Source organism: Ursus maritimus, unplaced genomic scaffold, assembly GCF_017311325.1.
Source record: "Ursus maritimus isolate PB19 unplaced genomic scaffold, ASM1731132v1 scaffold_3, whole genome shotgun sequence".
NCBI lineage: Eukaryota > Metazoa > Chordata > Mammalia > Carnivora > Ursidae > Ursus > Ursus maritimus.
The window spans coordinates 52,673,788-52,694,389 of NW_024425563.1; the positions used below are offsets into that span (position 1 = coordinate 52,673,788).

Sequence of the window (20,602 nt, forward strand, 5' to 3'; positions counted from 1 at the left end):
CCTGCTCTGACTCCAATTGCAGCTGCTGTATCAGATAGTGGTTTCATTGCTTGAGCTAATGAACACATCCTATGGTACCTAGTACACAGCTATTGATCTGGCAAATCCTTTTTTTTTTTTTCCATCCCTGTTAATAAAGACCACCATAAGTAGTTTGCTTTCAGCTGGCAAGTCCAGCAATACACCTACATTGTATTACCTCAGAGGTATGTGAACTCACCAGCCCTATGCCCTAATTCAGTTCACAGAGATATTGAGCATCTTCCCTCTTCCTAAAATATTACACTGGTCCATTACAGTGTTGACATTATGCTGACCGGACATAGTCAGCAAGAGGTAGCAACTCTTCTAGACTTATCAGTAAGACATTTGTATGTCATTGGGTGGGAAATAAATCCACAGAAATTTGGGGGCCTTCTACCTCAGTAAAATTTGTAGGGAATCCAGTGGTGTGGGACACGTCAAGATATCTCTTCTAGTGCGAAGGATAAATTGTTACATCTGCCCCTCCAAGAAAGAGAGACATTGCCTAGTGGGCTTCTCCAGAGTTTGGAGGCAACACAGTCCCTTCAGGTAGCTTGTTTCAGCTCACTTAGTGACCTGAAAAGCTTCTAGTTTTGAGTGGGGCCCAAAACAAGAGAAGGCTCTGCAACAGGTTCAGGCTGCTGTTCAGGCTGCTCTGCCACTTGGGCCACGTGATCCGGCAGTTCCAATGGTGCCTCAAGGGTCCGTGGCAGGTCAGGATGCCGTTGTGAGCTTTTAACAGGCCCCTATAGGTGAACCACGGCACAAGCCTCCACAGATAATCCCTCTCCTTTTGGGAAATAGCTCTCAGCCAGCTACTGGGCCTTAACAGAGACTGTGTGCTTAACCATGGACCACCAAGTTACCAGGCAACCTGAGCTTCCCATCATGAACTGGGTGTTATCTGACTGAGCAAGTCATAAAGCTGGGTGTGCCCAGCAGCGCTCCATTATCAAACAGAAGTGATGTATTTGTGATTGGGCCCAACCAGGTTCTGAAGGCACAAGTGACAGGAAGACCAAATGTCCATGGTCCCTGCTCCTGCCACATTACCTTCTCTCTCTCAGCCTGCACCTATGGCCTCATGGGGAGTTGCCAGAGGATGTGAAAACTCAAGCCTGATTTATAGATGGATCGACATGATATGTTGGCACCACTTGAAAGTGGACAATTGCAGCACAATCTCAGCACAACCAGACCTTTTCTGGGGCATCCTTCAATCCCCTTTTCTGGGATTTCCTGATGAAAGGAAATCCTCGCAGGGGGTGGAACTTCAGGAAATGCACCTGGTTGTTCACTTTCTGGAAGGAGAAATGACCAGACATGTAATTATATATGTATTTGTGGGTTGTGGTCAATGGTTTGGATGGATGGTCCGGGACTTGCAAGGAACATGATTGGAAAATTGGTGACAAGGAAATTTGGAGGAAAGGTCTGTGGGTAGGGCTCTTTGCGTGAACAAAAAAACATGAAGATATCTGTGTTCCATATGAATGCTCACCAAAGGTGACCTCAGCAGAAGAGGATTTTAATAATCAAGTAGATAGGATGAACCATCCTGTGCATACCAGTAAGTCTTTATCCCAGTCAACAATGTCACTGTCCAATGGGTTCCTGAACAAAGTGCCCATGGTGGCAGAGATGAGGTTATGCATGGGCTTAGCAAAATGGACTTCTACTCATTAAGGCTGATATGGCTATGGTCACTGCTGATTGAACAATCTGCCAGTAGCAGAGACCAACACTGTGTTCCCAAGATGGCATCACTCCCTGGGGTGATCAGCCAGCTCCCCAGTGGCAGGTTGATTACATTGGACCACTTCCATCTTGAAAGAGGCAGTGTTTTGTCTTTGCTGGAATAAACACTTACTCTGGATACAGATTTGCCTTCCCTGCACACATGCTGTGTCATTTCTCTTTAGCATGAAAATTTGTTTTGGGGTTTTTTAGTGCAGATCTGCTGGTGATGAATTCAGGGTATTTTTTTTTTTATTTGACAATATCTTTATTTTATCTTCATTGTGGAAGAATATTTTTGCTGAATGTAGAATTCTTAGTAGGAAGTATTTTCCTTCAGCATGTTGAATGTATCATTTCACCGCCTTCTGGTTTCAAATGATACGTCAGCCTTTAATCTATCCTTGTTTCTTTAACGGAATGGACTGTTTTACTCTGACCTCAAGATTTTCTTTTTTACTTGGCTTCTGGAAGTTTGACTTCTAATGTTTTTAGGAGTGGTTCTGTGTTTATTACGTTTTGGTTGAATTTCTTTGGCCAATAAGTTAGTATTTCCTATGGAATTTGGGAAGTCTTCAGCCATTATCTCAAGTATTTTCCCCCTCCTTCCCCTTTGGGATTCTAGTTATTCCTGTTCTACCACTTGCCATTGTCGCATGGGTTCTAAGGCTCTGTTCACTTTTCTTCCATCTCTTTTCTCTCTCCAAATTGGATACTATTAACTTCAAGTAATAGATTCTTTCTTCTGTTAATCTGCTTTTTAAAAACTGCTTTTAATTTTTTGTTTTTAATTTTTAATCTATTGGTAACAGAGAATCCATTTGTAAGAATTTAATTTTCAGCTATAGAATTTCAGTTTTCTGCTGACATTCCTGGGTTTTTTTAATTGATATTATGTTGTTAATTCTTTGAATATCTTTCACTTTAATTCTTCGGATATCCACACATATATTGATGTTGCTTAGAAGTCTTTAACTGCTAATTCCAACATCTGGACCCACTTGAAGTCACTTTCTCCTGACTGCTTTTTTCGTTTTTTTCATCTTTTTTTAAAAGTTTTATTTAAATTCCAGTTAGTTAACATCAGTGTAATATTTGTTTCAGGGGTACAATATCGTGATTCAACACTTCCATGCATCACCCGATGCTCTTCACAGCAAGTGTACTCCTTAATCCCCATCACCTATTTCACCCATCCCCCACATCCACCTCACCTCTGGTAACCATCAGTTTGTTCTCTGTAGTTAGGAGTCTGTTTCTTGGTTTACCTCTCTATTCCCCGCTCCTTTGTTTATTTGTTTTGTTTCTTAAATTCCACATGAGTGAAATCATATGGTATTTGTCTTTCTCTGACTTATTTGGCTTAGGATTATACTCTCTAGCTCCATCCATGTTGTTGCAAATGGCAAAATGTCATTCTTTTTTATGGTTGAGTAATAGTCCACTGTGTGTGTGTGTGTGTGTGTGTGTGTGTTTGTGTGTGTGTGTGTATGTGTATACTTTATCTATTCATCATTTGATGGACACTTGGGCTGTTTCCATAATGTGGCTACTATAGATAATGCTGCTATAAACATAGGGGTGCATGTATCCCTTTGAATTAGTATTTTTGTATTCTTTGGATAAATGCCTAGTAGTGTGGTTACTGGGTCATAGGGTAGTTCTATTTTTAACTCTTTGAGGAAACTCCATATTGTTTTCCAGAGTGGTTGCTCCAGTTTGCATTCCCACCAACAGTGTAAGAGGGTTCCCCTTTCTCCACATCCTTGCCAACACCTGTTGTTTCTTGTGTTGTTGATTTTAGCCATTCTGACAGATGTGAGTGATATCTCATTGTAGTTTTGATTTGTATTTTCCTGATGATGAGTGATGCTGAGCTTCTCATGTTTCTATTGGACATCTGGATGTCTTCTTTGGAAAAAATGTCTATTCATGTCTTCTGCTCATTTTTTAAAATATTTGTTTTTTGGGTGTTGAGTTTCCTAAGTTCTCTATATATTTTGGATACTAACCCTTTAACAGATATGTCATTTGCAAATATCTTCTCCCATTCTGTACGTTACCTTTTAGTTTTGTTGATCGTTTCCTTCACTGTACCGAAGTTTTATTTTGATGTAGTCTCAAAAATTTATTTTTACTTTTGTTTCCCTTGCCTCAAGACCTGTCTAGAAAGAAGTTGCTACAGTTAATGTCAAAGAAGTTACTGCCTGTGTTATAGGATTTTTATGGTTTCAGGTCTCACATTTAGGTCTTTAATTCATCTTGAATTTATTTTTTTTGTACAAAGTAAGAAAGTAGTCTAGTTTCATTCTTTTGCATGCTGCTGTCCAGTTTTCCCAACACCTTTGCTGAAGAGACAGTCTTTTCCCCCGTTGGATGCTCTTTCCTGCTTTTTTTTAATTGACCATATAATTGTGGACTCATTTCTGGGTTTTCAATTCTGTGTTACTGATGTGTCTATTTTTATGACAGTACCATACAGTTTTGATTACTACAGTTTTGTAATATAACTTAAAGTCCAGAGTTGTGATGCTTCCAGCTTCGCTCTTCCTTTTCAAGATTGCTTTGGCTATTTGGGGTCTTTTGTGCTTCCATACAAATTTTAGCATTGTTCTAGCTCTGGAGTCTTTTGTGGTTCCATACAAATTTTAGCATTGTTTTAGCTCTGTGAAAAATGCTGTTGCTATTTTGATAAGGATTGCATTAAATATGTTGATTGCTTTGGGTAGTATGAACATTTTAACAATATTTGGTTTTCCAATCCATAAGCATGGAATGTTTTTCCATTTCTCTGCATCATCTTCAATTTCTTTAATCAGTTTTTTATAGTTTTCAGAGTACAAGATTTTTACCTCTTTGGTTAGGTACATTTCTAGGTATCTTATTATTTTTGGTGCAATTGTAAATGGGATTCCTTAATTTCTCTTTCTGCTGCATCATTATTGCTGTGTAGAAAAGCTACAGATTTCTGTACATTGATTTTGTATCCTATGACTTTCCGAAATTCATGTTACAGTTCTAGCAATTTTTTGGTAGAGTCTTTCAGGTTTTCTATATAGAGTATCATGTCATCTACAAATGGTGAAAGTTTGACTTCTTTCTTGCCAATTTGGGTGCGTTTTACTTCTTTTTGTTGTCTGATTGCTGTGATTAGGATTTCCAGTACTATGATGAATAAAATTGGTGAGAGTGGACTGCTTTTCTCTTAACTATGAGTCTCGCACCGCCATTTGCATGACTAGTGTTTTTTGGTTGAAAATTGGACATATTAGATGATCTGTTGTAGCAACTGTTAATTCTTTTGTGTTCTGCTGAAAACTTGATTTTTTTGTTGTTGGTGTTCTAGTAAGCAGTTAACTTGCTTGGATACAAATTGCAAACTCTGTCTCCCCTATGGTTTGTAGTAAGTGGTGTTTCTGCCCTGCCTTTTTGGTTTCCCACCACTGCTTTTACAGCCTGACTTCACAGAATCTCCCCTGTGTTTACATAATTTGCTAGTCAGTTAAGGATGGGGCAGAGGGGCGCCTGGGTAGTGCAGTCGTTAGGCGTCTGCCTTCGGCTCAGGGCGTGATCCCGGCGTTGCGGGATCGAGTCCCACATCGGGCTCCTCGGCTGGGAGCCTGCTTCTTCTTCTCCCACTCCCCCTGCTGTGTTCCCTCTCTCGCTGGCTGTCTCTCTGTCACATAAATAAATAAAATCTTAAAAAAAAAAAAAAAGGATGGGGTAGAGACAGGCTCATCCTTGCTGTATTTTCCTTGCTCCTAGGGAAGGAATTTCACTGCTGGTCTTCTGCTCTGTTCTCTGATACTTCAAGTCTGGGGCTACCTTCAGGTTTCTACTGCCTGAGCTCTCAGTTAAAAAAAAAAAAAAAAAAAAAAAAAAAAAGAGGTAGCAAACTCCCAGATCAAGCTTGCATGGAGTTAATTCCTCTCTGGTCTCCCATTTTTTATTTTGTTTTTGTTTTTCCTAGGCCATTTGAAACACTCTCATGAAGCGTAATGAAGCTGTCAGCGAGGGATTTTGGCAGAATTTGAGTCTTACTTCCTTTTCTAGTTCTCCTGCTGCTTGGACTTCTCCTTTAAAATTCCACCTGTTTTTACAGCCATGAACTTTGATCTCTGACACCTTGAACTGCTATGGACTATAATTTCCACTGCCTCTGTTTTCCACAATGATAGCTTTGGGGATTGTCAAGTGCCCATAGTCCAGAAAGTCACAAACTGAGAATTGTTATCTTTTCCAATTGTAGTTTTTAAAAAATAAATCATCCAATGGCTTCTATATGCTTTAGGATGCTTTATTAGCATCTTAATTTTTTAAAAAAAAAATCACTTAAAAGTTTTTTAAATGTGGCATAGTTTCTACAACCACCATTATCAGAAGTCTAGTGAGTTGGTTAACTTTTTAAATATGTCTGCCAAGGTGCTCTAAATTCATTCTCTGCATAGAAAGTGATCATCTTTTATTTACAAAACAAACCAAAAAATTCTGGCATCATGCAAGAGGATGATTTACAGGATGAAGAATTTTCTAAACTTTTTAGAGGTATCTTGGAATTAACACTGACCTTCCTGTGTACATTGGGCTCTGAGGTTATAGGCCTAATAGGAATGCTTACTACACAGTATCAATGTAGAATTTATCAGGGAAGTTTACTATTGGTTATGGTCTGCACTATCTCTATTGTAGATCATTAGTTTTTAGGTCATTGGAGTTTGAAATATAAAACAATGTCATCTTTCATAAGGAGTATCTTTCCTTTTTTATTATTTTATCTTTTAAAGATTTTATTTTTATTTGAAAGAGAGATAGAGAAAGAGAGATGGTGAGAAACAGCATGAGAGGGGAGAGGGTCAGAGGGAGAAGCAGGCTCCCCGCTGAGCTGGGAGCCTGATGCAGGACTCGATCTCAGAGCCTGGGATCATGACCTGAGCCGAAGGCAGACACTAAACCAACTGAGCCACCCACATGCCCTCTTTCCTTTTTTAGAGTTGGATGCTTTGACTATCACAACAAGAGTATAAGGTAGACCATTCTTCTTGGGATCTCTTAGTTTCTTGAGATATTTTCTATTTGTACAGAAATTAGCTAAGCCTTAGCAAACAGCCTTAAATAGACTGATAGGAACAGTCATTCATGGCTGAATGCTCTGAATGAACTGACCAAGAAGTCAGATTGTAGTAGTCAAGAGTGAATGCTTCTATAATGAGGAAAATTCTTCTGCATCATTTGATCATTCCCCAACGTGCCAATCTACAACCATCTTAAGCCACAGAATTCCAACACTGCTATTGCATTAGAGGTCTTCAATTTGCAGATTTTAAAGCTAGCATGTAGAGAACTATTTCATTTTTAACTTACTGTTCTAAACATCTGCGTATCATCTCTTTGATGTACCTTTGAAACGACTGGAAAAATTCTAACTCCATGACCTATTCCACCTGGAGATAATGAAATCAGTTTTGGAAGGTATTGTCACTGAATGCAGCATAAGATTTATCTAAAGCCAGGTGAGTTATATAGATGTTAACAGTGACCAAGCACTTGTGTTAGCTGTAGTGTATGCCTCTTGGATTGTTTTGACACCTCAAGTGTCTTCATGTTTTCTAGACTTCAGAGGTCACCCTTCCCTTTAAGATTTAAATATTAACAATCAGAGGTCTTATTCTGTAGGTTATCAAGAAGTATAGATGTGCCCCCAAATGTTTACGAGGATCCCTGGGAGGGGCACAGAAACACAACTCATCACACCAGTCTTGGAATATAGCTGTGCTAGAGATGCTTTAAAAATGGTTTAATCAACTATAGGATAGTCTGCACAAAGCTGTGACCGTCTTAGGGACAAAACCAATACAAGTGAGCTCCCAAAATACGTCAATTCAAATACTGAGGTTTACCCTACATTTATGAAAATGTGGAGAAATGGTAGTACATAAAATATACTTAATGAAATTATTGACAAGAAAAAAAAAGGCACTATTCTGGTAGGCAGAGAAATAACCCTTAGTAGCGATGCACTCTGGCTTAATGAACATTCAAGGAACCCCAAAGAAGCTGCTTCCCAACTCTGGGGAGAGAGGTGACTTAAAAACAGCAAGGTAAATGTGAAGTCACCATCTTCCCCACCAAAGAGCGTGTTTCACCCTTATATTCTTAATTTAAATGAACACTTCTATGAAGAAATGCACTACTATGTGCCATCATAGCCTCATGATTCAGATTCTCACGGCCTCACACAACACTTGGATTCGGAATGGAGCTGCGTGGGGGAAGCAGCACAGGGCAGAAACATCGCTTTAGCGACAGGACTCTAGAGCTGGCGTGTGTGGTGGCCCATCACTGGGATTCAGCAGTTTCCCGAGTATGGCAGGTGCAGCACCACTTCGGGGGAGGGAGATGGGGGTACTCGTGGTGGTATGTGGCTATGCCAATCACTGCTGAACACGAGTCTCTAGTTTCTTTCTAGAGCTCCTCCAGTGATTTTCTAGGCTACCTATATTCCACAGTAAGTCTCTGTATTGAACCTAGAAAGGAAGAGATTCTGTTCTCTACAGCTGAGAACCTAGCCCATTATACTTGCCAATTTTTAGTATGTCAGCCAGATCTAATTTGGTATTCATTTATAACTTTGACAAATATTATTGGAAATCATATAACCAAGCTCATCAAGGCAATAAACTTAATATATATCTGGAAATCAAGTTTAGTGAAGTGTCAGTGTTTCTGTATTTCAGAGTAAAGGACAAAATAGTTTTTGATATTATTTTTGTGCTTTATTCTGATGTAGATTATTAGGGCCATAGTTCAGGGAAGTGATGGTCAAAGATGTCTGGAGAAGCAGAAATTACTTTAATACAAATTGGAGATAGAAGAGTGAAATGTATACACTAAAACCCTTCAACTAGAAAAGGTAAGGAAGTACTTATATGAAAAGAAAAATTCAAACTGTGTAAACATATTCCAAAATTTTCTACGATTTTCAAATCTTTTCTCACAAAATATATTTTCTTTTAAATAGCATTATTTATATTGTTTATCGCAAATCTCCTTCCGTGACGCTGCCCATAAGTTAAATGTAAATTGGGATGTACTCCATGGGGTTAATATTGCGACTTAATAGTCTAAAGATCCTAAATCCTAAATATACCAGCATCAGTAGCTCACTATGAAATCCGAGCTGTCTAGGTTTCTACTTTCTGACTGAATTTGAAAAGCAAAGTAAACACAGAAACACAGTATGTGGTCAACATCTGATAATTGATTTATAAAGCTGATAAAGATTAGGCCTGAGTATTAGCATTAAAAACAAAAAGTAACACATAAATAGAAAACTTTATAGAATTAATCCTAGATAATTTTAGATTTTTTAAAAAATCTGTGAATATTAATGAGAATATGGAAATTACAGATACAGCTATAGTTAACTCTGGATGTTTAATTCCAGTGTTTACTCTATAGTTTTTATTTTTTTTATGTTTTTTTTTTTTAAAGATTTTATTTATTTATTTGACAGAGATAGAGACAGCCAGCGAGAGAGGGAACACAAGCAGGGGGAGTGGGAGAGGAAGAAGCAGGCTCATAGCGGAGGAGCCTGATGTGGGGCTCGATCCCATAACGCCGGGATCACGCCCTGAGCCGAAGGCAGACGCTTAACCGCTGTGCCACCCAGGCGCCCCTATTTTGTTTTTATATATAAGAATAAGTACATGAGAATCCTATGAACTGTTTCTTTCACTTAGTTTTATAAGCATATTATTTTTTATTATTATGTAATTCATATAATTTTATGGGTGTATATTACTGGTTAACATACAATGGTTTAAGTTAGTCTCCTATTAACTCTAACCAAACTTTGGGTTGTTTTCAGTTTTATGGTAACCTACACAACTGCCTAACAAACATCCTCCGGCATGCAGCTGTTTTTCTCATTTAGGATTCCTTAGGACAGATCCACAGAGCACTCATTAATAGAATCTCCTGACTAAAATTAGCTAAAAGCTTTCTAAAACAAATATTCCCAATTACACTCTTCTTGAGGTACCCAGTCTTTTGATTTAAAACCCGGAAGAACAAATCAAACTACTGGGATTGAAAGAGGGTGGTGGAGAGACCACTGTTCTCTTTCTTTTGAATTTTGTAATTACTAAGGAAGTTGCACATTTTCCCATATACCTGTGAACTAGCTGAGGCTTCTCCTCATCTCCAAATGATGGTCTTTATACATTTATTAATTGGGGCCTAGGTGGTTTAAAAAAAACCCACCAACATTTATGAAGACAAATTTCAATATGTGGGCTTAGACAAGGTCACAAGGTAGCTGAGGGAGAGGCAGATCCCAGAGTCCAAGTAACAGCCAGAGACATGTGTGTCCTTTAAAATAGACGTCTGGGCAGCAGGAGAGACCAAAAAAATAAAGATGTAAGGAATGAAGGCCTATGTCAAAAGTCAGCTTCTTGGTATTCTTGTGGTCTCATACAAGAGTTGAGCTAACCCATATTTTTGGGTGCGTCCTCTGGAAGTGTCAGAGAGTATCACGGACAGTTGGGAAAGTTAAAAGACAAAGTTCCAGCTGTATCTTTGAGTCAGGTGTCTGTATGTGGTAGATAGCACCAACGGTCACATTCTTTTTGTCTCTCCGCACCTGCCCCTTTGCTATGTGCTTTTGCAGCTCCTTCCATCAGAGATAAAGCCTATTTTTCCAACACTTGAATTTGTGTTTTGTCACATGACTTGCTTTGGCCAATGGGTCCTTAATAAATCTGGGCTGTGGGACTCTGTATGTTTTTAAGCAGAACAGGGATGTTTGAACTGTGATTTTTATTTTTTTTTTAAAGATTTTATTTATTAGAGTGAGCGAGAGAGAGCATAAGCAGGGGGAGCGCTAGGCAGAGGGAGAGGGAGAAGCAGGCTCTTTGCTCAGCAGGGAGGGCTCGATCCCAGCAGCCCCATGAACTGTGATTTTTAAAGTAACTCTGATAGTGGTATAAAAAAGGGATCATGGAGGGGAGAGACTGGAGGCGGGGAGACCCATTAGGAGGGTGCAGGTAAAAGACAAGGAGGGGGGTGCCTGGGTGGGTCAGGCAGTTAAGCGTCTGCCTTCAGCTCAGGTCCTGATTCCGGAGTCCCAGGATCAAGCCCTGCATCCAGCTCTGGAGTCTGCTTCTCCCTCTGCCCCTCGCCCCACTCGCGCACTCTCTTTCTCTCTCTCAAATAAATAAATAAAATCTTAAAAAAAAAAAAAAAAGCCAAGGAGGATATGCAAACAGTACAAATGGCAGCACCACTGAGGGCAGTTACACATTATTCTGGAAGAAGCCCTGACAGGGGCTCAGAAAGTGATTAGATATGTGGGGTTGGGAGGAAAACTGAGTGAGAAACAGCAGAAGTTTCCAGAGATGGTCCTGGGAAGACAGTGCTGCAGGACTGAGGTGCTGGCAGCTCATTCATCTGGAGGAAATCAGGAGGCACTGAAGATGGTGCCACGCACACACTATAGCCCCCAGTTGGTTTCTCATTTTTCAGCTTGCTTGCTTGCTTTTGTTCTGTGGCTGCTCCGTGACTCTATTCTGGGACTCGAAAGGCTCAAAGGGCATTTGTGGGAAAAGAAGGGATCATTACCACTCTAACTTATATTTCAGAAGTATAGAGTTAATTTGTTCTAGGGTTCTTATGTTATGGCTAATTAATTTTCCTCATTACTATGTAACACTCATCATCAACATATCACCTGTTATAATGGTTATATGGTACGAAAAATAAAATTGTACATATGCTTTAGGATTTTTCTTCTTCTATTGTATTATTCACTGAGTAGCTATGGAAAAGGAAAGACAGTAACCAGTAAAGACCAAGGTTAGGGCTGCCAGATTGAGCTAATGAAAATATAGGATGTCAGTTAAATTTGAATTTCAGAAAAAAAAAAAAAACAAATAATTGTTCTGTTTAAATATATCCCATAACATATTTGGGATATACTTAAGCTATTAAGCTTTTTTTTTTTTTTTAAATCTGAAATTCACACTTAAACAGGATGACCTATATTTCACCTGGTGGTCTACCTGAGGTATCTTTTACTGAACGTTCCTCTCTGAAATGCTGATACACGTTAAGTGGAAAAATTTTACTGGGGACTAAAAAAGTAGAGAAGGGCTGGAAAAAGCAACAGAATTCCTTTTTGTCAGGACTTCTCAGAACCTTTAATCGCCTACTGCATAGTAAGTCTCCTTAAGGAAGATAGTATGGAGGATTTCCCACCTTTTATTTGACCAGATGTTTCCTTGATGCTTTGTAGATATTGTGTGGAGGAAGGTGGTTGATCTATTGGTGGCTCTGCTGGTATAAGTAACAGGTAGTGTGACGCAGTCGACATGGCATAAAATATAGATTCAAAAATCTGGGTTTGAGTTCCTGGCCCATCAGTCACTGGGTGGTTGCAAGCTGCAAACTTACTGAGCTTCAGTTCCTTCTCTAGGGATAACATAACACCTAACTCACAGGATTCTTCTGAGGCTTAGAAGACATCACCTAGCAGAGCACTTTGCATACCAAGAAGTACATTACCGATGCCCCAATGTCGTAAGAGAAGAGAAACAAAATGAAGGATTAGACCTGAGGAGGAATTTCCCAGCAGGACTGGAGCTACATACTTTGCAGCACACCTGTCTCCGGGGTCCTGGCCATACGATTCGAATTTGCAGGCTGATTCCCTGCATTTTAGGCACACCACCAAGTCTCATCAACATCTGATACTGCTGGGTGCTTGTGGATTGTACTCTCTGAGGGGAGCTTCCTTCTCGTGGTTGTGACTGAAAGTTGCTAGCCGGTACAGATTTCCCCCAGTTCTGTCCCTGAACATAGCCGCATCCTATGAGGATGGATAAGAACGCACAGGATGCAGTCTGTCTAATTCTCTGAAAGCTGATTTAGCTAATTTACTTGTTTCCATTAATTATTTAGTTTCAGTTGACTGCTTTTCATTGTCATAACAACTGTGGTTGTTTTTGTACAAAAATCATAATACAATTTTGAGGGATGTTCGGTTTGTCTGCCCCAGCTTCCTCCTGCAGCTGGAAACTGAGGGGGATTGGAAAGAGAAATGGCCCAGGGAGAGGGTAGGTACGAGGGACTTACTTGAATACAAGGGATACTTATGAAACTACTAAATTACTAATAAATTATTTTTTGTAAAGATTCTTCAGACCTAATATTGGTAAATGAGCCATTTGTTAATGGATTTTAGGAAACATATCCAGAACCAAACAAATTTGTGTTCTCTTTTGTTGCAAAGCCATTGAGCTTTCCATTTTAGTTCTTGAAGCGTGAATAAATCCAGGGAGTCACCAGTGGAATCTTCTTGGCCTCAAGATAGAGTGAGCTAGAGCAATTCATACGCATGTACATTCTTAACCTTTTATGTCACGAACACAGAATCAAGAAAGTGACCAGGGAACACTGATCCCCGAGAACATTTCTAAAGAGAAACATGGGGCTTTCAGGCTTCTTGTGATTGCTAACATTTCCACTGTTTATTTCTCAACGTTTCTCACCTGCTCATCATTTCGTGTTGACTCACAGATGATTTTGGTCTCTCGTTCCATTGTCTGTGAAATAGTGAGACTCAGAGGGACTTCCTTCCTCTGAATGTTATTAGAGACCTAACAGAAAAGGGCGTGATTTCACTTGCCAGCTAAATGCATAACTGTAGCCGCATCGAACAAACGAGGGGAGCGTGTGCTACAAGCTGGTACTCACGTGACCTTTAACATTTTAGTGATTTATGGCTGCTGTGAACATAACTGAACTATAACCAAGAGAAAAGCATTTATTTTCTCTCTTCAGAGTATCATACTCCTAAAAGCATTATCTCACCCAATTTGTTAACAGGGCTTACAACAGTAAGAACTTGCAAAAGGACGACAGAATGAAAGAATTTTAATGCGTTTTGCCAAAGGGAAATTTACCATCTGCCTGTCTTCATGAATCACATATGCTGAGAATAATATTTTAGAAGATTCTGACAACAAGATGCAGTAATTTGTAAATGAATATTACTGATGCTGCCCTTTTTAAAGCAATCTGTGGAATAAATCAGTACAGCAATCTATAGGATTACAAGTCAAAGACTTGAAATAGGAGAATAATAAACTATATTATTGACTTTTTGTAATTGTAATAAAGATCCCAAATCTTTAAAATGTAATTACTTTGATTCAATTTTCACTGTTCCCATATGCATCCTTTCAACGTGTTTCTGCATTAGGTAAGATAGGAAAATACATTATGAGGCCAAGACTACAATAAAGTCTTATTGGCAGGCATTGGCAGACATGCAATTAAAGAACACAGAAATGTGTCACTGACTGGTCTGATTTCTCAGAAAGCTTTCCCTACAGCACAAATCTTGAAGGTGTTATCAGTGGAAGTCTTCATTTTTCAACGTGTAGAGCTAACTCAAAAGACATGATTTTAACTCTCAGAAGAAGCAAAACATAATTTAAAATTATGAAAATTCAGTTTGGAACTTGGGAATAACCAAATATTTTCAAGCAGTAGTCTAATGATGTTCTTGCTTTATCTATCATACATTTAGAATGAACGCTATTTACAGGTGATGAAAATTAGGACTTAGGTATTGTCTCTTAAAAATTGGTTTGGGGAGCACCTGGGTGGCTCTGTGGGTTTGGAGTCTGCTTTCAGCTTAGGTCATCTCAGGGTTCTGGGATTGAGCCCCATGTCACCCCTCCCATATGCGCACGCACTCTCTCAAATAAATAAATAACATCTTAAAAATAATTGGCTTGAAAGATGGGCACCTGTGTGGCTCAGCTGGCTAAGCGTCTGACTTTGGTTCAGGTCATGATATTGGGGTCCTGAGATCCAGCCCCACATTAAGCCCTGCATTGGGCTCCCTCGCCCCACTCATGCTCTCTTTCTCTCAAATAAAAAATAAATAAAAATCTTTAAAAAATTGGTTTGGAAGAATAAAAAGAAAATGGAAGAAAAGAAAGGTTGTATAATCAGTGACAACTGTTCTACCATAAATCAGGTGATTTGAGCCTGATTGTATATGACCTGAGAAAACAAATTTTATACCATTTTCTCTTCTCCCACTATGTCAGTGGTGGTACTGACACTACCACACTTTCTTGTTGGCTACTAAAGGATCTTAAACATGATTTCTTAATGATAGAGGCATTATAAGAAAGGCAAGCCTATGGTCAGTAAGGAGGAGCGGGGGATTACGACAATTGCCATTTTCCAAAACAATAAGTAAGTTTTTTCATCTCTGCCAAATAAGAGAAAAGCTTATACAAATGAAAATACGCATTCTGGCAATATTTATGCATGTTTCTGCCATTATTTCATTCTTCCATAAGGCTAAGTTTTTTTCAAAGAATAAAAGCATGTTAGTTAGGTCTACTTATCTTTTGGATCTGATAATTATCACTATCATATGTGGTATATACTTATCATCTATTGTAAATAATATAGTCATAGTTTCTTTCTGAAAATAACCATTTGCATGACAATTAAGTGGCACTTTGGGAGCTATTTTCTGTTTTCTTAGTCTCTTGAGGTGTAGTCTTAAGTGATTAAAAAAAGTATATTTCATTTTACCTTCATTTCCAACCCATCCCCAAATTTTTAAGGAGGAGATACTTAATAGTGCCTGGATATGAAATTGAATCAGTATGAATTCCAAGCTATTAGACATTCCAAAGGAATCAAAGTACCTATGGAAGCTTTTTGTTTTTTCCCGAGATCTAAGAAGTACTCGGTAATATTTTGGAATCTTCCAGAAAGAAAATGAGGGAAAACACTGTTCTCAGAGAAGAGTGTGATTCTCAGATTACTGTCTCAAATGATAATTTTTAAAAAAAATTGTAGGAACAGAGCTGTAGGCAGAAGAAATGTGAATATTTTACTCATCATTTTCATTTTGCATATTTCTAGTGAATGTGGAAATATGGTCACAAAATTTACTTAGGAACAGGCTTCCCAAGCATATGTGGGTTGTAGACTAAATCCTCAGCCTGGCATATTATTCGTACTCACCTAAAATGGCAATAAGGAGTAAAGATTAAATACAGGAGAAACACTATTTCTAGGTTAATCTGGCATATGATAAATATATGAAGAAAAGGTGAAGAAAGAGCAATGGAAAAAAATTGTGGCCCAACGTATGGTGGTAAATTACAAGCTATTTATGATTTTGACATTAGAAGGCATGACACATTGTTCTATCTTAAGGTTTAAAAATATGCATAACTGTTTCGGGGTAATAAGACTAGATTCTTATTTCAGTCCATGTAACAATAAACTGTGCTTTATCCATAGTACCATAGGACACAATATTTAAGTCAAGCAAAAAGTAATATTTTGATGAAGGCATAATAAAACTTAAAGGAAAATTAAGTGAATACTTGAATATTTTATGACCTTGAGGATAGAGAATGCTTAAATACAAAAATGCGAAAGAAGAAACCCCAAAGGAAAATACTAATGACTTGGCAACACAGAATCTTACACATCTTACACACGTCAACAGACACCATAAATAAAGACAAATGACTAACGGGGGGAGTCGAGGGGAAAGAATATATAAGTATGAGCCTGTGATGACTTCACTGATGCAACCTGGTCAATTTGTTTATAAACTCCCCTTCATAAAAAAAGCATGGCTAGGAAAAGAAGCTAGCATCATAGGGTGAGTCACGCGTATACCTGATGATTTGATTAATGATCACACTCCTTACAGCTATAATCACATGTGACACAAGTATTCTTACATTGTGCCCATCATTCCTGTCACTAATTTTCCAAGTGAACTTGTTCAGATCTCTGACTATTTATCTGGACCATTAGCCTACCAATGCTGTATCCCATAAATTTTGATAGTTTTTGTTTTGATTTTCATCTAGCTTAAGGTATTTCCTATCTTCCCTTATGATTTCTTCTTTGATTCATGAGTTATTTAGAAATATATTGTTTAATTTGAAATTATTTGGGGATTTCTGTTGCTACTTTCTAATTGAATTTCATTGTGGTTGGAAAGCATACTTTCTATGGTTTCAGTTGCTTTAAAGTTACCAACTTTTTTTTTCAGCATAGCACATGATCTATCCCAGAGAATGTTCCATGCGTGCTTGAAAAGAAAGTGTGTGTTATTGTTGCATGGTGTGTCCTACACATCTCTGTATGGCCCAGTAGTCGGAGAGTGATGTTTAAGACTTTTACATCTTTACTGATTTTACTTGTAGTTGTTATACTGACTGCAGACGAGCAATGAAATCTCCAATTACAGTTGTTGAATTGTCTATTTCTCCTTTCAATTTTCTAAGTTTTTACTTTACATATTTTAAGGCTTTTTTTTAGGTATGTAGACATTTGTAATTTTTCTATCTTTCTAAGATATTCTTTATCATCGTGAAATGTCCCTCCTTGTCTCTAGTCATATTCCTTGTCTTAAAGTCTGTTTTTTGGGGCACCTGGGTGGTTCAGTCGTTAAGCGTCTGCCTTCGGCTCAGGGCATGATCCCAGAGTCCTGGGATCGAGCCCCGAATCAGGTGCCCTGCTCCACTGGGAGCCTGCTTCTTCCTCTCCCACTTCCCCTGCTTGTGTTCCCTCTCTTGCTGGCTGTCTCTCTGTCAAGTGAATAAATAAAATCTTTAAAAAAAAAAAAGTCTGTTTTTAAGACATTATAGTTACTTCTGCTTTTATGGTTACTATTTACATGGTATAACTTTTTTCATCCTTTTACTCTTTTTGGAGGGAGGAGCCCGATGCGGGGCTCAATCCCAGGTCTCTGGGATCACGCCCTGAGTCGAAGGCAGATGCTTAATGACTGAGCCACCAAGGAGCCCCATCTTTTTACTTTTAATCTATTTGCATTTACAAAAATTTTTTGAGGTATAATTGACCTATAACATAATTTTCATTTCAATATAATGATTTGATATTTCTATGTATTGTGACATGATCACAATAGGTCTAGTTAACCTCAACACCATAGTTACACATTTTTTTTCCTTATGATGTTCAATATAATATTTTTAAGTATAGCCACAAAGCTGTATACTACATCCCATGGCTTTTTTTTTAAATGGAAGTTTGTATCTTCACCCATTTCTCCCACTCCTTATCCCCTATCTCTGACAACCACCAATATGCTCTCTATATCAATGAGCTTGGTTTTTTTGTTTTGGTTTGCTTTGCTTTGCTTCAGATTCCACACATAAGAGAGATCACATGGTATTTGTCTTTCCCTGACTTACTTCACTTAGCATAATGTCTTCAAGGTCCCACCATGTTGTCACAAATTGCAAGATTTCCTTTTTTATGGCTGAATAGTAATCCATTATACATTTTATATATATCATATCTTTTTTATTCATACATCCTTTGGTAGACATTACATTGCTTCCATATCTTGGATATTTTAAATAATGCTGCAATGAACATGGGGATGCATATATTTTGAATTGATGTTTTCCTTTTCTTCAGATAAATACCCAGAAGTGGAATTGTTGGGTCATATGATAGTTCTATTTTCAGTGATTTGAGGAATCTCCATACTGTTTTCCATAGCAGCTACATCAATTTACACTCTCACCAACAGTGCACAAGCGTTCCCTTTTCTCCATATTTTCACCGACACTTGCTATTTCTTGTCTTTTTGATACCGGCCATTCTAACAGTTATATGGTGGCTTCTCATTGTGATTTTGATTTGCATTTCCCTATTTATATCTTTAAATCTACCAAAGCATGTCTCTTGTAAATAGCATATAGTTGGATCTCTCTTTTTAATCCAGTCTGACAATCTCTACTCTTGATTAGAGTTGTTAGCCCATTTAAATTTAATCTAATTATTTGATATTACTGAATTCATACCTGCAATTTTCCTATTGTTTTCTCTATATATCATACCTTTTGATCCTCTGTTCTTTCTTGACTGCTTTCCTTATATTAACAAAATATTTTTTATTGGGCCATTTTACTTCCTTTGTGAATTTTTTAGCTATAATTTTTGTGTTGTGTTGTGTGGGGGGGGGCTATTTAGGCATTAACATATGCGCTTTTATCTTACCACAATTAATTTTAGGTTTGTTCCAATAAATATACTTAACATAATTACTTTCTGTAAATAAATTTATTCCAATATAGTTCCATTAACTTCTCTCACTTTTGTGCTATTATTGTTATATATATTACATGTGCACATACCATAAGCTGAACACCATACAGATATTATATTTATTATAGTATTACTTTATATAGTTATTACTTATAGTTATTACTTTATATAGTTATTACTTTAGTTATACTAAAGTCTTATAGTTATTACTTTATATAATCTTATGGTTTTAAAAAATATTAAGAATATGTATAGTTTTTTAAAAAATATATTGATGCATGAATTACTACCTTGTACACCTGAAATTAATATAGCACTGTATGTTAACTAGAATTGTAAGAAAAACTTAAAAAAATCTATTAACCCCCATATTAACCATTTCTGATGCTCTCCTGAGTTACTATCTGGTCTCATTTCCCTTCAGCCTGAAGGTCTTCTGTTAATATTTCTCATAGAAAACATCAATTGTCAATAAATTCTCTCAGATTTTTGTCTGTAGCTAATTTCACTTGATATAGAATTATTGGCTGACGTGGTTTTCTTTCAACACTTTGAATATGCTATCCAGCTATATTTTTCTGACTTCCACTCTCTATGATGTCACCTGTTAATTGTGACTTCTGACTTCCACTCTTTATGAGGTCACCTGTTAATTGTATTGTTTTCAGTATGTGATGCATCATTTTCCCCTTGCTGTTTTCAACATTTTATCTTTCAGCAGTTTGACATGATATATCTGTGTTTAGGTTTCTTGTATTTATCGTTCTTGAGACTCATTTGGCTTCTGGGATCTGTAGGTTAATGTGTTTCAGCCAAGTGGGGAATTCTCAGCCATTATTTCTTCAAATATATTTTCAGGCCTTTTTTCAATCTCTTCTTTTTTCTGACTCTTGTTATATGTATGTTGGAATGCTTGATATTCCCAAAGATCCCTGAGACTCTGTTTATTTTTTCTTACTTCTTTAGGCTGGATGATTTCTATTGATTTATCTTGAAGGGCACTTATTCTTTCTTCTACCATCTCAAATCTGCTATTGAATTCCTCTAGTGCATTTTAAAGTTTCAGTTATTGTATTTTTTTAAAATTATTTTAAAAGATTTTATTTATTTATTTGACAGAGATAGAGACAGCCAGAGAGAGAGGGAACACAAGCAGGGAGAGTGGGAGAGGAAGAAGCAGGCTCATAGTGGAGGAGCCTGATGTGGGGCTCGATCCCAGAACGCTGGGATCACACCCTGAGCCGAAAGCAGACGCTTAACCGCTGTGCCACCCAGGCACCCCTCAGTTATTGTATGTTTTAACTCGAGTTTTGATATGGTTCAATTTTTAAATTTTTTATTTTTTAGGGGGGATTTTTTCTTTTGTCCAAGGGCAAGTGCAAGTTGCTGAAGGACTTTAAGCAAGATAGTGACATGATCTAATTCACAGAGTCCATCACTTTCTCCTCTTCCTTTGTTTTTTTTTGTTTTGATTTTTTTACTGGACTGTGACTGCACTACCAGCTGCTGCAGTATGTGTCTTGTTGTAGAGAGTATATGGTTCTTTTTTCAGTTTCTACTTATTGAAATTCCCCACTCATTGGTTTATTGCCATCATATTTTCCTTTAATTCTTTAAATGTGTTCATAATATCTGTACTGAAGTATATAGTATATGTCTGATAATTCCAGAATCTGGGCCCACCAAGGGTCAGTTTCTATTGAAT

At 37.7% G+C, this 20,602-nt stretch overlaps 1 long non-coding RNA gene across 3 annotated transcripts in view; it reads left to right on the forward strand.

Annotated features, from left to right (window-relative positions):
• The window catches only part of LOC103658861, an 85,469-nt gene that overhangs the window by 15,113 nt on the left and 49,754 nt on the right, over positions 1 to 20,602 (forward strand). Inside the window, exon 3 of one of the 3 annotated variants that reach the window (XR_567303.2) lies at positions 13,645 to 13,849. The exons of the other annotated variants lie outside the window; for them this stretch is intronic. This is a non-coding gene — a long non-coding RNA (uncharacterized LOC103658861). Of the gene's footprint in view, positions 1 to 13,644; positions 13,850 to 20,602 lie in introns of those variants that run through there. 3 annotated transcript variants of the gene reach the window in all.